Genomic DNA, 17,808 nt, shown 5'->3' with positions numbered 1-17,808 from the left:
GATGTCGATGAGGTACGGTGAGATAGACGACACCCACGTGTAACAGACTCTGATGGAATAGCAAAGGCTGAAGATGAAGTGTCCCTGGTCGACGATCCATCCGTGTATACAGCGGTACTGTTGCGGTATTGAGTCTCGATGAAGTCAAGGGTAAGTTGCCTAAGAATAAAATCAGGATAGTTCTTTTTGTTGTTCTTGAGGCCGGGGATGGAGACAGTGACAGGCGGCGATGGCAACGTCCATGGAGGCACTTTAGGTGCCGTCTGGTCGACTATGAATTTGGGGATATGAGGTCTGAATGATGTCACAGCAGCATGAACCGTCGCGTTCCGTCTAGCGTGAAGCTTGCGAATCAGAGTGTGACGGTTATGATGGGCACGTAGACGCAGATAGTGGCGTGCAGTTTCCCGAGTACGGAGAACCTCAATGGGGATGTCCCTGGCCTCAGCCACTACTAGACGGGTTTCAGCGCCTCGCGGGACCCCGAGACATACCCGAAGACTGCGCGCTAGCATGGCTCGAATCCTTTGAATCAGTGTCTGAGGAAGTCCGTGCAGGACGGGAAGGCCGTACATCACTGAGCCACGAACCAGGGCATTGTGCAGCATGAGAAGATCCTTCTCGTCTCGCCCCCATCTCATACCTGCGAAGTGACGAATCACGTTGACCCAGCGTTGGACTGCCTTTAAACAAAGTGCTATATTATGCTATCATAATGTGTAACTGCTCGAGAGAGGAGGTGAGCAGAAGGTAGAGGACATCAGGTAGGGGTCTGTGCGATAAACAGGTGGTTGTCTTGGGATATGTGTTTCGTTTTGTTTGTTTAATGCTCTTTGGTCAACGACGTTTAGACCACGGGGGGAATTATACGGGCGAGCTGAGACTTGTCGTCTCCCTTATTCCGAACCTGATGAAGGACGCCGCAGCTTGCAAGTACGGATAGGAGGAACCTTGAGGGATGACACACATGTTGCATAGTGGTGGCAGCACTTGAAAGGCGGACGAAGAAATTGACACAACACACCTGCTCACCCTCAATTAGCAGGCTTGTACACCACGCAAAAACATGTATACCTACTATCTCGCACCCACTTTGACGCATATGTTGATCCACTTGTATTAGCAACAAACGGCTAGCCAATCTTCCAATCCAATCCAAGAGGAAACGTGCATATTGATTGACGTAGTTTTTCCTGTATTGCAGTACACTCATTTGTGATTCCGAGAAATGAGCTGTTTCTTGGTGGCTAAGATTGCGGAAGTGTTGTTTTTCTATGCAAAGGTAATAAGTAATGTCATCAGGCATTACTTCACAGAAAAGCTATTTCATTGTTTGCAACTGGAATGTATTGTGCAATTGAGTTCCTAGAACTGACGAATCAAAAGTGCATAACCGGAGTACATAAATTGTGTGACGCGTTAGTGGTATCTTGAGCCTGCCGATAATTATTTAGTCGATAATGACAGGTATACGTAAAAGGTAATACCAGAACTTATGACTGGGCACTGCCTTTCAAAATCTATAGCCCCAAAAGCAGACGCGCGTGAAGCACTCGCGATAGGTTGTTTAAACTGTTGGCTAGATGGAAATTTCTGACGAAAAAAAAAAAAAAAATGGCGCACATATATTCCAAACTTATCTCGCCGGCGCAGAGGAGGCTATAATTTGTCGCTTAATCACGTAGTCATTTTTCCCCTTTCGCCGAGCTTATACCATCGAGGCAGAGCAGTACCAAACACTGTCATTTTTAAAAGCTTTCTAATACTAAGTATAAGACGCAGTAATTTGAACAACGGCCTGGTATATCAGTGGCTTCTAAGCTCTTCTTTAGAATTTGGCCCTCTCACGACAGCCGCCTATACAGCGCTTAGAGGAACGAAAAAAAAAAAAGGGGATTTGAGCGGAAGAGAGAGAAAACAAAGTGCATAATGAAAGCCTTCATCTCGCAAAGGTCTGTTGGATATACGAATACATTACACAAATTCATCGTAATCGAGTCTTCTATTTAGGACAGTACCAAGGACCTTTAGTGTGGCGCTGATTATAAAGTACTTCGGCCTTTGTATATGTAACACGATATTATCGCTATGAAAGTTTAAAGGTCTACACTGTCGGAAAGAGCTTCCATGGTATTAGCCAAATGGCGTCATATCGTACACTGTTCCAGTTTGCATAATGTCGATGAAGCACGTGTGGTACTTCTACATAAACGAGGATACAGTAAAAGTTGGGATCATTGGGGAACTGAAAACATTGGAGGAAACGGCAACCCACACACCAGGCGGTTCATGTCAAAGTGTGTGAATTGTGCTTTTGAATGCAAGGGCACGAATCCCACTTATGACTTACAAAAGGAAGCCTGTAGTATCAGCCCTGGGGGCAGAATGTACCAGCAGGCAACTGTTGGACGTCTTGTGGGATCTGTCTCGATCAGAACTTTGGATCTTGTTTCAGGGACTTTTGGAATCTCCTTTGACAACGACAGAGCGCAGACAGTCTTGAAGCGCCCTCAGCTCGAGTCCCCCTGTATCCTTGAAAGCGCAGGAATTATGGTATTCCATGAGGACTTGGTCACCCAAGTCATTAACCAGCATAAGGTGCTAGATAAAATGGCATAAGTCGTCCATATTATAGTCGTGTTTTTTGTGTGCCCGCGCTCAGACGGTTTCAGGATGCAACTGCTATACCGCAACTGTTGTCCTGTGCAGAACCTTCATGGGGCTTTGTGCCACCGTTAGGGCACAAGGTGTCATATAGGTGCCACTTAGGACTACGGAAAATTACATCTAGTTTATCAACCTCGCTCGAAGAACCTGTATGCAAAACGTGAATGCCCGTCAGGGAACATTGCGCGCTTCCACGAATTTTCGGAAAGACCCGCAAAACTTCATGGTTTTGGTTTCGGTTTCTCCAAGAGTAGGTGACGTCCAATTAGCTTTTCCGTCTGTCTCCTAGTAACAGCGCACGCACCTTCCCGTTCTCCGCCCCACGTTGGAAGACTGCCACCTGCTTTGGTGAGGAGACAGTATGCGGCCTTAGATCTGCAATGTTAACAGACGGAAGCAGATTGCGCACGTCGTGACGTCACACTTCTCAAAACTATAAGTTAATTTGATGACACTTCCACATCACACGGAGAAAAAAGCTTTTTGGCAGAATACAATTCCGACACGTAGTCTGCAGTGACATAAATTGAGTGGGATTCTTAACACACGAGATTTGGTCCGTAGTCGCACTGTGATAGGCAATCTCTAAAGTATAGGAGATTATAGGTTATTCTAGACCTCCTGATGAAGTATGCGTGTAAACAGATCTACATGATAGGTTGTACCTGTCCTGAATGTCTTGTCAACCGAAGAAAACAGCATCATTCAGTTGACATGTAAGATTGGCAACATTACTCTCAGCGGTCAACGGCATCATAAGTTGGACTTGAGCGACGAAACAGTTTGCCACCTGCGAGTTAACGGAGTCTATTAGATCTCGTCGACATGTATCATGGTGGTCAGAAGAACTGCTCCATATCGCTTAAGACACGACAGTGGTAATGTTAACGTTAAGTACCGGGTAATTCTTCGTACCTGGTATACACATGCGGACGGAAGTGAACGTGTCTCTCGCTCTTGCAAACCACATCCGTCCTCCAGGTATTCATTGAATGAAAAGAGTTGTAGAATAAAGTATTGTTGATAGTGGACAACTGCGACGTTCGTTTTCGTCACATGTTACCCGTGTCCCGCAGCTCCAGAAGTCGTTGCCATCTTACTATACTAAACAATTTCTACTTTCTGTAGCTCTAACAGATGGCTCTGGGGTTCAGACAGTGCCCCCAACGTATCGGTTTTGCAATAGATCGTTCGCTTCCTGAGTACCACTGTCAAGAATGCAATGTTCAGACGATGTCTCCAAATGACTTCACGACTGCAAAATGAGAATCCACTAACAACGCTCTCCAACGACTTTTCCAAATCATAGAGAACAACGGGACATTTTGTTGAAAGGCATTTTGGGGTTAAATAGATCATATATAGGGCCAACAGGTGGAAACAGCAGAAAGGAAAAAGAAACACGAGTCGGACACGTCTCGTGAAATAAGTTTGCGTTTAGCGGGAGGATATCACGTGCCTTCCGATATCTTGCTGTCTTTGCCAGCTCTGTAGTGGAACAATCGAGCTTAAGTGATCCTTCGGTAAGATACCGGTTCTGAATGCTGGTGAGTTTTTCAGCTGATGCGTTTTTCGATGATGATTTTTTCAGAATGCTGATGATGATGAGAAGTGCAGTACGCATTGGTGCTGAAGAATACGTGCACCAATTGGGCAGACTACAATGTGTCATACAACTCCTGACTGGTGTCTGGAACCTCGTATCACACCCCCCCTCCCCCCTGGAAACTCTTCCTCGTAGCTCAGTTGCTCACCATCCCTAGCCTACTCAATCCTCCTTCAGTGCATTGCATGAGCATTCAATTCCTCTATCTGCAGCACTGTCGTGGCTTGATAGTTTCAGTCCAAGACGCACCTTGACGAGAAAGGTTGCGTAGAATGGGATGGAATTCCAAACACGCAGCTCTATTTCCTTGTCTAATCCTGATTCTAATTGCAAGCATAAAATCATATTGATATTTATATCGGTTCAGAGAACTTTTACTTTTCTGTTGCCTTTCTTGCAACTTGGATCGCGTTAACGAAAAAAGGGAAACCTGCTCAGTTGACTTGGTCTTATTTGAGGACTAGAGTCACTAAATAAGCTAAATAAATAAATAAGCTAATAAATAAGCCAAATAGCTTATTTAGTGACTCTATTGAGAACAACTATTACAACAGCCCACTAGTGACAGATTTATTCACCATCAGAAACTTATCTAAAATCCCTTAAAACAAACAGACGAGCATGAAAGAAGACAGCCTCCATCAATACAATGTGATATATGCTTAAAGCTTTGTTGTGGACGGATTGACGGATTGTGGAAATGTCGTGCCATTTACGCACAATACGCCAGATGGCGCAAGCGGAACCCCTAACAGCATGCCTTTGTAAGAGGAATGTCATCGGGCAGAATTGCCGGAAGACATGGGAACGTCCCTTTGTTCTCAGATCCTTTTATGCTTCTTACAAACAGTTATTTGAAACTAACACAGCAGTAGGCAAAACTGTGTGGAGTCAATTGCAGCTATTCAACACTGTATAACAGCTAATAAGCAAAGGCTATCCCTCGGATGTGATACATATATATATATATATTTCTTTTTTTCAGTTACACGCTAGTTGGATTAAAGGTACCGTAAAGCAGTTGAGGCACACGTCACAGTTCTCGTCCCAGTCAAACTCATAGTTTTTTTTAGAAAGTATAAACTGAATTGCGGGCAACACTGGGCCCCCGTAAACACCAATTTCGCATTGCCCGTCAACTACGGAGGCAAAACTACATTGCATGCGCACAACATTGTGTTTAACGCAGCGACGTCTACGGCGCGCCCGCATGGAAACCTAAATCACTACCATATGTCTAGTGTGCTCGAATAACCTTTTTCTAGTTCACTATACCATATCACAACAATAACAAAAAATGCTGGACACATGGGCGTCATGGGCCCGCTAAAATGAGGGCTGCCTCGACCGATTTTATCGCAATTTTAGCACGCACACACACACACACACACGCACACACACACACACAAAAAAAAAGGGCAGCGACATATCACGTGTGTGCTATGGTGCGAGGTATTTGTAAGCAACAAGCTCTTAAACACGAAACATGTAAGCTGCTTGCTTGTTGCTTTACGGTAGGCTACATAGTTGTCTCGCGACGTAAAGCCACGAATTATTAATTGTAGCTGTACAGTAGAGTGCAAAGCTCGCAGATTCACCTCATGGATAAATTTACTCCGAATGATGTACGTTTCTTTTTCTTCTTTTAATTTTTGAGTGAAAGTATACCGCTGCCTAGATGCAGAACACTCCAGCACGAGGACTCGTGAACTTGGGAGTTGCGAATGACGAGAGAGCCACATGTCTGAAATGATACAAGTACAATAACAGCTCAAGACATTTATTTGGACACCAAACGTTAGTGTATTCAAGAACCCGGCTGCCATGACCGCATACCCCTTAATTTTCTAGTTGTCTCGTATGTGTTGCATTCACCTGACACTGGCATATAGGTGGCCCACCCAGGGCGCGAAGGCCACACACAAAACGCCATTCCTCACTTGCGTTGTCTTCTCTTGTTTCATGTACTAGCGTTGTTGATATAACGCGTTCAATTGTCTGTACCGTGTATACCGCGTCGCAGATGTTGTCGTTTAGCATTTAGACAAACTCCTGACAGCGGAATGAATCCGCGCGACGGTTCTCGTTCACAACTTTGAAGACCCGAGATGAAAAACGTGGAAATTTGCTGCACCATCACTGATGCGCTAAGATAGAAGTGGTACCAGTGGTCCATGTATACTCTTTCGCTTAGAATGTCCGTAAGCAACGTACGTGGCGAATAGGCGATGGAACGTGTATTTTTAATGGTGGTTCTCGAAGGCGCCACCTTGTGTACTAAATATATGCATCTCTCGGAGGCACACGGGTGGCTTGTCACGAAAAGACATTAACAACGGGAATATCGACACGCATTGCTTGTGCGGCTAAAACGGTTGCTTCCATGCAGAACTATAATTTCAAAACTTTCCCCGAAATTACAATTTCAACACATCCCTATTGTGTCTTTACTTTCCCCATGAACGAACTCTACCACGGCGGACAGAAAACAATGGGGCACGCGAGTACCTTATCAATACAACTTTGCGGTACGCATTAAATAAGGAACTTTCTTCGCACGACTTGGCTGACGACACATTCATTATCAGTTGGGCATGTGGAAAATGAAGTCGACAATCTAAAGAGCATACCTTCGAGATAAGATGATGGATACAACACTTCAAAACTCCGTGGACTGAAATAATTAATTGCCTTTCACATGGAAGCGCACCTGGCGATAAGAATGGCGGGCGAAGCAGTTATCTTTTTAATAGCCAGGCTCCTCCTGGCTTCTTCCATTCCAGTCTGCGACATATTGCCTCTTCTCAATTTTTTTGCCGCCTGCCATATTTGTATTACATAATACCACACAGAAACTGATAACTGATATTTTGATTTCAAATATATTCTGTAAGCTTTGTGAAGCACAGCCACGTTTACGAAAACTACACAAAGCAACTGTGCCGCAAAAGAACGACAGTGGCATAGCAATGTACACTTTTGCAACACCTGAAAACTAAGGATAGTTCACATCGGATAGTTATCGAAATTGTATGCTAGAAAAACACTCATTTGTTCATTTCTTGAATGTAGCGGGGTTCGAATACTGATCATTCAAGTTTTCATCAGGCGAACTGTTGAGGTCGAACTGGATAAATCACAAGGATCCAAGTTCATGCCAGGTGACTCCGAGCGATATTCTCGCTAGAGCAATCTATAGTAGAACAATGTGTGCAACATTAATTGACGATGAAATCAAAACCTGGTCCCATGAAGGGGGAAAAAAAAGCGCTTTAGGCGCGCGCTGCGGGATTATGTGCGGTCGTGTTACGTGCCTTATTCCATGAAGGCTCGAATCTTGTAGTGGACAGCCTCTTTTATCCAAATTATTCCAGCGTCTGTAGACTTGTGAAAGATACGACCTTGTATTTTCACTTACAATCCCTTCACAGAAAATTCTTGGAGAATCTGGTATCTGTAACCCTTTATTAACACTCTTCCGGTAAAAGGACACGCGGAATTTCGAACAGAGCAGGGTCAGCGCACTGTACTCCACAGCGGATGCTCCAAAGCCGAACTCAATATTGCCAATGTGTATTTGTAGCTCACACGAGACAGATGCATAACAGCTGCGCATGAACAATGTGTATTAGAACACGTAGTAGTACTAACAATAATAAGCATAACGAGTGAGGCTACCAGTAGTAGCAATAAACAGTATCTCAATTGACAAGTAGCTCGCCATGACAGTTGAAACTTGCCCAGCCTTATCACGATTACTTGTTGGAGACTGTAAGCTTTCGTTTTTCTGCTTTCATTTTCGCAGCCACGGACATCTAGCCTCCGCAACCTTCCATTTCACGACGTTGATTCAGCCAGCATCGTGTAATTATACTCTCCCAATGTCAAAAGCTATTCGACTGTAACCTCGGCGCCGTTCTCCACAACACGAAAAGTTTCCTTTGTCACTGTACGTTTAACGTTTGCAGTGTTCTCTGCTGCATAAGATCTCTCCTTTGCACTCCAGATCCAGCGGCACAGCGCATTGTATTCGCCTGAATTCACACTTTGGAATATATTTTGATGCAAATGTTTCCATCGGCAATCTCCTTCGTGCAGGTGACAGCCTCCTTGTTAGCTAGCTCGGTTGCAAATCCCACTACAATCAGGGCAATAAAAATGAAAGCGGGTGATATATGCGAGCCATATTTAACGCACGTGTCAATATTCTCGCATTTCCTCCCGAACAGAAACAATGCTTCAGCACCTTTCCTCTACTTCTCATTTTCCTGTCCGCTTTCTCTTAGCTCAGCCCGTAAATCAAAAGCTGCTTTTATGCAGGCGTTATTTTAGGCACTTTCAATGAGAGAAGGCAAACAAAAGCCCTTGTTCCGTGGGACGCCTGGAACGAGCTGAGGCCTCCGCGTAACGGAGAGTCCAGGAAGCATTACGATTCGTAATAGGAGAAGTTGCAGGGCCACGAGCCTTTCACAAAATCACGAACTTCACTGTAACAAAAAATAATAAATAAATAAAAATGGTGGAGTTGAGACCCTAGAACGGTCAGCAGCGTAAGTTACGCCAAATGGAAGCATAGCACTTTGCGGCATCGTCGGACGCTAGCAGGACTCTGGACGGAAGTGGGCTCTTCTTAGCACCTGAGTTGCCGAAATACGCGCAGCTGGGACACAGCGACGAACAGTGGCTTTACAGCCTGTCAGAGATATCGCACTGACGAGGAATCCATTAACCCACATGCGGAAACAAACAGGAGCTGTTGTTCACAATATATTATACGAAAGCTTCAGGTCTGGATGCTAAGCAATTATAAGTAAGCCCATTCAGCCGGGTTTGTGGTAGGCGAAGATACTTTGAGTGTCACAGTAAAAGGTTAGGTGAAAACTCCAACCATACCGAACATTGACCGAATATGATCGCAGTTCTGGTTTGTAGTAGAACACTACCTTACTTCCTAATGTCAGTAAAACAGATTCTTTTTCTCAAATTCGAGGTGGAAAAAGTTGACTAAAACACCCATTTGGGCCTGTTGGTACAATATTCCTTGGCGATAAAAGCACTAAAAAGACGCACACAGACGACACAACATAGAGCATGCACTCATAGAGCCAAACAAATAAACCAATTTGGTGCCTGACTGCGACGTGACATCAAAAGCATGAGCTTTGATTGCACTTGAACTAGAGAGCTTTGGAGTGGCTGGTATAAGAGTTGTTGGAGCTCTACATCCGCATCAGTGCTCATAGCTGTCAGTTCAATGTATGCTGGTTTCTTAACTTGAAAAGACTCGCTGCGTACTTTATTTAACGGAGCGAAACACAACGAACGAGCCGATGGCGTGCATGCAATAAAGCCGTCGCTCGGTTGATACCGCCACAATATCAAACCCAAAGCTATCACAAAGATCTGTGCCGATATTCGGACACTACTAAAATGCCGATCTTATAGACACAACGGGAGGACATATCGGTACTACAATGCACACTATTGCGAGCAAGTTGAAGAGGGAACGAAGCTGCACTTTCAACACGCAGCCATCACGAAATGACGGATGTTCTGAGCTCAATGGAAGTTCACATCCCATGTCACTTGAAGGAACCGATAAATCACATACATGCAGAAGAACGAAATAACGCACTTGGATGGACAGCTATCAACAACACGTTCCTTCGTACTTCAAATAATAAGGCCTCATTCGCTACGTCAGAGTAAGTTTTTGCTGTCCCGTAATTAAAAGAAAGAAAAAGACGGAATGAACATTCCTTTTTTTCTCGCTACCCAGTCTGCACGAACTGATCATGGCTCGTACACTCTAAAAACAGAACTTCACCGTGTATATATATAACACGCTCTGCGCCAACCACTCACGCAATTGATACACTCATCATCTCTGATTTGAGCAGAGAGTCGGGCGTACGCCTTTTTATGTCGAGACTGCAAGAACGACACCCTATACAGGCAGCCCCTTCTTCGCGAGACGCATGAGGGCCCAGAATTTAGGGCGCTTTCTTTGCGTAACGAGGCTGCTTTGGAGGCCTCTATAATGGCTCAGGCCCAAGTCGGGTTTCTAATCGGAAGACGGAAAAACCACAGATCCTACCTACTTCACGCTCTCATCTTCTTGTCATCATCTTATCACCATCTTCAGCTACAGTGGTGGTGGTGGTGGTGGCGACGAGATCGGCTACAGTTGCAGTCATGACGATGCTCACAGCTGTGAGGCCAACAACGGCAAGCTGTTACCATCACCACCACCACCACCTTGGAGCAATTAATATAACTGCATAAGTGTCACAAAAAGGCGTACATCTCCCGTTTTCAAGGAATCAGAGGAGGGAATGTCATTCGGGATGATGGTTGATAAGGAATGTGTTATGTGGTGAAGTTCTGTTGCAAGAGTCTACCCTGGGGCGTGTTATGGCACAAATATTGTGAATTCAATTTTCAATAGAGACTAGAAAGTTATATTCATTTCATAAATAGGGAGTTTTACGAGAACGCAGAACAACAGCGATTATATTTTGACGATGAAGTGGGGAGGTTTTCCACGAACGTAGAAGTTTTACGATAACGTCTCCGAAAACATGACAAGCCAATCGCCTGATTTCTTTGGAGTGGCTGACATCACGTTGCTGATACCTGATTGGCTGACAGCGATACGGAGTCGGAATCTGAGGGAGCTTACGATTTCCTAAATCTCCCTATTATCTATCTCTAGATGTCACGTCCTGGTCTTGTGCATTGCTGATATACGTTTGCTTAAAGAAACTCATTTGACACATTTTCATTATTCGTACGTTTCTTTATCGTTTTACTTGCGGTTCAGCGTCTGCAGACTCTATGCAACATTTCCTTTTATCCCTGGGGTTGCACCTCTGACTAGGAGTAACTGAGAACGAACAAAACTACTTTCAGAATCGCATGGACTGATTTGGGACCGAGGGTGATAGAATGTCATTTAGTTATTGACTCGACTAACTTTTGAACTAGTTAATTGATTCTTCTTGTGGTGCATGTATAACTGCGTATAGGGCGCGAGTAAAGGAAATAAGTGGAGCCTTTTTCTATGACGTGAGGCGTAGGGCATGCGGGCGAGAGCCGAAAAATTGCGGCCTGGCAAAATGCCAAATGTACTGTGTCGGTGGGATGTTTCGCCAGGTTGGCATCTGACATTCGTGTCGGTGTAATTAGACGCTTCTGAGCCGCACATTCATGACTATAGCTCGTTCATCATATTCAAAGCAAAAAAGCTCAATGTGTAGCCTGTCGGCCCCTAGCGTATATCTTTGTGTCCTGCACTGAACACGAAGTAAACACCTGGAAGTGGGAAATGACAAGACACTCGGTATTTAGCAAGTTATAAATTCGTGGCAAATCGCGCGAAATGCGGTAGCAAGTGTGGCTTAACAGACGTGAATTCACAATGCACTTGCACTGGCTAATACAGTCAAAGCAGGTGGTTAACATCAACCTTTTACTTCAGTAACCTTATCATGCGTGTGATTTCCATTGCATATGTGCAGATGTGTAGTCACAATGCGCTCATATTATGCCGGGTGAGAGATAAATGACTTACAATCGTCAAGAGATGCCGTCAACGGTGAGTGGTCAATTGTTCAAAGAGCACCACTCTTGAATATTAATGCTCATACCCAAAAGGAAGTAGATATAGGTTATTCGTCATTTCTCTTTCGCAGCCATCTCATTGTTCCTGAGGACGAGGGTGAAGGGAAGCAACTGGCTCCGAGAAATAAAGAAGCGCTTCGATAACTCCAAGCCCAAACGTTTTCTCATGTAAATGGCAACTGCAACAGATAAAAATGCTAGCTGACGTATATTATCGCTGCCAGATATTTCCTCCAGGTTAAATCTTATCACGCTGCTGAACACGTATTCCTAACGGATAACAGGCACAGCCGTATCCACATTAGTCATAAGACGATAGAATCCGTCCAGCGGATTTCAGCACCATTTTTGTTATTGTTTTATAATAACGCAGCGTTTAGCAAGGTATAGCAATGTTATTGGGAGAGGAAACAAAGCGAGGAAGTGCAATACACGCATACGGGCAGCGAGAGACAAAAATAAATCCACTGTGACATTAAACAATGAGATGGTGTGGGCTGGTTGGTGTACCATACTCGGTAAAAATCTTTAAAATAAAAACCTGTACCGGGGAACATTAAAAAGAAAGGACAATAAAACAGACCGACACGACACAGCACTTTCCACGCAGAGACTGGGAGGTGACGTCGGTTCGAATCCCCGCACCGGCTGTGCTGTCTGAGGTTTTCCCTGGGTTTTCCGGCAGACTTTCCAGACGAATGTAGACACAGTTCCCCCTGAAGTCGGCCCAGGACGCATACTAACCCCCCTGTCCCAAACTCATTCCTGTTGTACTCTCTCCATCTGTCCACGTCTGTACGCCGCTCATAGCCACAGTTGCTTCGGAACACACGAATAATAACACGGAATAATAATAAAAAAACGACACAGCACTGTTGTGTCGTGTCGTCTGTTTTACTGTTCTGTCTTTTTAATGTTCCCCGGCACTGCGGTTTTTTAGATTTTTACTGAGCAAATCCACTATTTCCAGAAGTTCGAAATAGCGAGCCCTCTCAGAAGTCGATGAAACGAGAAACTGGATGCTATCGTATTAAGGTGTACTCCGATAATGCGACGTAAATGCGGCGGTGCGACCACAATGAATAGCCCGACGTGCAAAAGTATGGCAGGAGCAGTGATGAGATGCGTGAGACACACGATGAGCATGTTGATGTACGTAAAGGGAAAAACAAACAAACAATTACTGGCGACAGAAAGCGACAGTATAAGTTCTGGGCTTGTCTAACGGCAAAATTTCTAGATTGCCGATGAAGTTTATCGAATATAATAGACTCTCCATTATTACATCATAATAGACCATAATTAGACTCTCTTTGTGTGACGGCGCTATTATATGCATTATCAGAACGCTGTTGTGCTCTGGTTGTGAACTAATTTATCAAAGCAGTACAAAGACCACGAATGATAAATGTACCAAACCTGTACAGGGTACGCTACCAGGGATGGGCAGTATTTAAATACATTGTAATTAAAATACTATTTAAGATATAAATACATGTATTTATATTTTGCATTTAAATATAGACTCGAAAAATGTATTTACGAGGGTGGTTCCATAAGTTTCCGGCCCGACCAACTTTTAACAGTCATAGAGACGAATCTATTGTATCACTTTTCGACATAGTCACCCTTAACTTCGATGCACTTTTGATACGTTTCAACCAGCATTCTTATACCATTAAAAAAATAGTCCGAAGCTTTTCCGCAAAATGCTGGAAAACTGCCTCTATCGTTTTGAAATCTCCGTCCTCTGAGATCCCTCTTCAAGTTTGAGAACAGGAAGTAGTCACTCGGTGCCAAGTCTGGACTGTAGGGTGGGTGGTGGATTTCTTCGAAGCCGCACTCCTCCAGTGCAGCCTTGGAAACAGAAGCCGTGTGGACAGGGGCATTGTCATGGAGCAACTGAACACCTCGACTCAACCTGCCGCGCCTCTTTTGCTTGATGGCGTCTCGCAGTCGGTGCAGGAGTGAAGCATAACAAGTCGCATTCACTGTGGTGTTCCTCTCTTTGAAGTCGATGAGGAGGATCCCGTGACAATCCCAAAATATTGTTGCCATGATCTTCTTTGTGGATTGTGTTACTTTGGCTTTTCTTGGGGGTGCTTCTCCTGGTTTGCGCTATTCCATCGACTCCTTTTTCGAAAGGGGATCATAGGAGAGCACCATAGTCTCATTCCCCTGTGACAATTGACTTCAATATTTGTTCTTCGTTCTCTTGACAGCGCTCCAAAAACTCTTTGGCACAGACGACGCGCTGTTGCTTTTGAACTGACGAGAGAAGTCGTGGCACCCATCTCGCACTGACCTTTTCCTGTGAAGGCCCTCGCCGATGATGCGAAAAACGGTTGTTTTGGAAAGCCCCAGCCTTTCTGAGATTTCCTTCACCTTCAGACGCCTGTCGCTCAGCACTTCCTCCTCGACAAGAGACAAATTTTATTGTGTCACCACTTCCACTGGACGACCATCGCGTGGATCATCTTCAATGGACTCTCGCCCCAGTCGAAACTGCTTAGCCCAGTCTTTTACCGTTGTGTACGACGGAGAGCCTTCCCTGTACACGTTGTCCAGTCGCGCTTTGAGTGCGCGAAGAGTGCACCCTGGCTGTTTGAAATGCCACTCTCCAACCGACAAAAGCATGGAGAGGGTTGAGGGTGGTGCTCGGGCCCTCCAACAGATGGCGCCACGCGTCCTTAATCGCATTTTCAAATTCGCGCGCATTTTCTTCCTCGGGCCGGAAACTTATGGAACCACCCTCGTATAGTTATATTTAAATACCCATTTTCGGGTATTTATTCTTGTAAATACCTTATAAATACTCCTAAGTACAGAATATACTGACTCTTATCTTAAAGTTGTCCTGCATTTGACCTTTTGGGAAGAGCGGCGCGTTTGGGGCGCACTTATGCTGTGTTTGTGCTAGCATGCGCATGCGACAAGCCATTTTAGATGGCGAGTTTTCCACTGTTGTTGCGGACAACGGTCGCGACTACCAGATTACCTTGTTGTATGAAGCATCTTCGTCAAATTTAGTAGAAGCCTTTGTTCATCGGCACCTGTGGAGATACTGTTCTACTTTGCGAATCTGATTGTACGGCCTAGAAGATGCCTAAAAGATGCACTCTTCGAGAAACTTCTAATATTAAAATCGCCGTGATAATCTAACAAATAAGTGCTATTGCCTGTTCCTTGTCTAACAAATAAATGGCAAGCTGTTCCTTGGTGGTTTATTGTTATGATCATCGTTATTTCTGTAATTCCGGATGACATCTTCCTCACAGTATTTATGGTATAGTAGTTACGGTATTTAGATACTGCACTTATATTTTGTATTTAAATACTCACTTTGAAAAGTATTTACATAAATACTTTTCAATGTGAGTATTTAAATACCCCTTTCAACAAAGTATTTTGTATTTATATTTAAATACTCAAAACATGTATTTACGCCCATCCCTGTACGCTGCACATGATGCTTTCCAGTAGTCGATGCTATATGCGAGCTGATCTAAGTGTGTTAGGTACCTGTTAGAGCTATGATGAAAAGTAACTGTTCTGAGGCTGCATGGAAACAGAAACTGACAAATACAAGACAAGCCTCAAAGTGCCTAAGAACATGAAAGATTGAAATAGACTGGCAGTCGTCGAAAAAGGTAGACAACGCCAGGAATCGAACCCACACCTTGGCCGAGAATAAAGAGGTGCGGGTTCGAGTCCTGCCGCTGTCTATCTTTTTCGACGACTGCCATATTTCAATCTATTAGAGTTAGTCCGTAGTAAATTCGAGCGAGCAGTTACATTGGACAACATGCAATCTTTATCAAAATCAGTCACACCTATAGCGTCATCACTACTCAGTATTGTAGCTCGTACAAGCTACCCATGTTCTTTCATCGCTTAAAGCGTTCACTATAGGCGCGTAATTGAATACAGAACACAAACTTCACAGATGGAATACATTACGTGTAATTGTTTCTTGAAACGCTCTCTCGAAAAATACCGTCAAATCACACGTCAAAGTGAAGGTTTCCTATCGTGCTTTTGACCTTTGACGCGAATTCCATGTATCTCGCTTTTTAGTGTGTCATGCATAACTGAAGGGTGTATGGACAGTACTTTAATCACCCCAATCCAGCCACATAAGCACCACTTCGATCTCGATTTAATAGCTGAAATATGGAAATGGCTTAGCTTAATAGTGCCTCCCCCGAATGCCAGCACCACCGGCCCTTCCGTTGGCACAAAACCTTTCTGATCCCTGTAAAACCTATCTAAACCAGCTCAGCACCGTCCTCAATCCTCTCTATTAAAAATTCAACTTCCATCCGAAATCATTTTTCATGCGCCGCGTTTCCGCTTTGGCCCAATCGGCACCTTTTGAAACATTTTACTGTACCCGTGATATAGCGACAACTGACGCTGACAACGATACACTCGTGCTGTCACGAGTGACGCAGGAGTTAGAGTTGAAGTTACACTTAAAGAATTAAATTTGTTTTGAAAGCCGACAGTGAACGTCTACGTTATTCTACTCTTGCTGTATGAACGTCTTTTTCTTTTTCTTTTTTTTTCAGATATCTCTCGTGAATCTGTCGATCCATAGCATTCGGCGTACAAAAAACAGCGTGTGTCTTTTGAGTGTTTTTGGACCAGGCTTTTTCTCCAGTAGCGGCCATGTTCTGTTTCATGATGCGATATAGTATAGCGTGGTATACGATGTTGTCAACCGCTTTTTAAAAGCCGACCCGCCTTACCGCCGGGCCCCTGCCACCGGGACCCTGCCTGGCTGACTAACAAGCGTCTACTGATTCACTCAGCTCAGGAGTACACACATAAAGATATGATGAGAGATTATGCCATCGCCTTTATTCTAATTTTTCATTCGGGCAGTTTTGTAAATGCACTAAATAAGCATTTCATCTGGTAGATTGAGTAGCTGGATTGTCGAGGATCAAAACAAGTATAGTTGTCGTTGTAATTTCGATGTTTACAGAAAAAAAACATCCCAGTAAAAGAGGAGGAGGATATTTATAGATTTATTTTGCAAGTGCAAAGTGAATAAATAAAAGGAAGAGATCCTGCCCCACACCTTTTCCTGCCTTACGACCTGCCTTACGCCTGACCAGTAGCCTTCGCTGCCCCTGTGCGAGTGTATTCTGCATTCATATCACTGTTAGAAAAAAAGGTATAAAGAAGGTACAATAATGGGCTATTGTGCCTCCTTTTTTATACCTTCTGTTCCAGATATATACCTTTGGAGTTTATAGAAAAGGTACAAAGTGCCGATTTATACCTCCAACCATGCACAAGGGTATAAAAGAGGTATGAAGCAGGGATAACGTAACATATTTATACCTCCTCATCACGTGTTTATACCTTGTGTATAGATAGAACGCGCAACGGGGAGTAACCAATAGCCTAAAACAATCTACCGTTGCCCGTATCCTGTACAGCGCACATGATTCAACCGACGGTTGCTAAGCAAATGTGATGTTACAAAAATTACGAAGTGCAACGCATTTTCACACCTGACGCCAACGCACTTTGACGTGCTGACACCTAAAAGCGACTATGTTAATGAGACAACTTACCAGTAACATGTCATATCAAGTAATGTTTTTTATTTAAGGAACCCTCTTGAATAATAGAGTGCTAATGGGTGAGTAATCGATGTTCGATGGATGGATAGAGTGGTCGAATGGTATTACGAAGTTTCACATCGCGAGATGCGGGATGGCGTGCGACGCTACTGAGACTGGGGCCACAGAAGTCAATGTGTTGGTTGGTTCACCATTTGGATGTCTTTAGCTTGCACCGATACCTCTGCATGAGGCATGACATCCATAGCAGAATGCGTTGTACATAAAGAACAGCGTGGCATCCGGTAGGGGTGCCAGACACACACACATATACAA

At 44.2% G+C, this 17,808-nt stretch overlaps 1 protein-coding gene across 1 annotated transcript in view; it reads left to right on the top strand.

Annotated features, from left to right (window-relative positions):
• LOC135378041 (thiamine-triphosphatase-like) overlaps positions 1–17,808 on the top strand; it is a 204,004-nt gene that overhangs the window by 28,573 nt on the left and 157,623 nt on the right. The window lies entirely within an intron of this gene.

This window comes from Ornithodoros turicata, chromosome 1, assembly GCF_037126465.1.
Source record: "Ornithodoros turicata isolate Travis chromosome 1, ASM3712646v1, whole genome shotgun sequence".
NCBI classification, from domain to species: domain Eukaryota; kingdom Metazoa; phylum Arthropoda; class Arachnida; order Ixodida; family Argasidae; genus Ornithodoros; species Ornithodoros turicata.
Note: the sequence above shows the minus strand (reverse complement) of the source record. Positions and strands in the feature narration are given on the sequence as shown.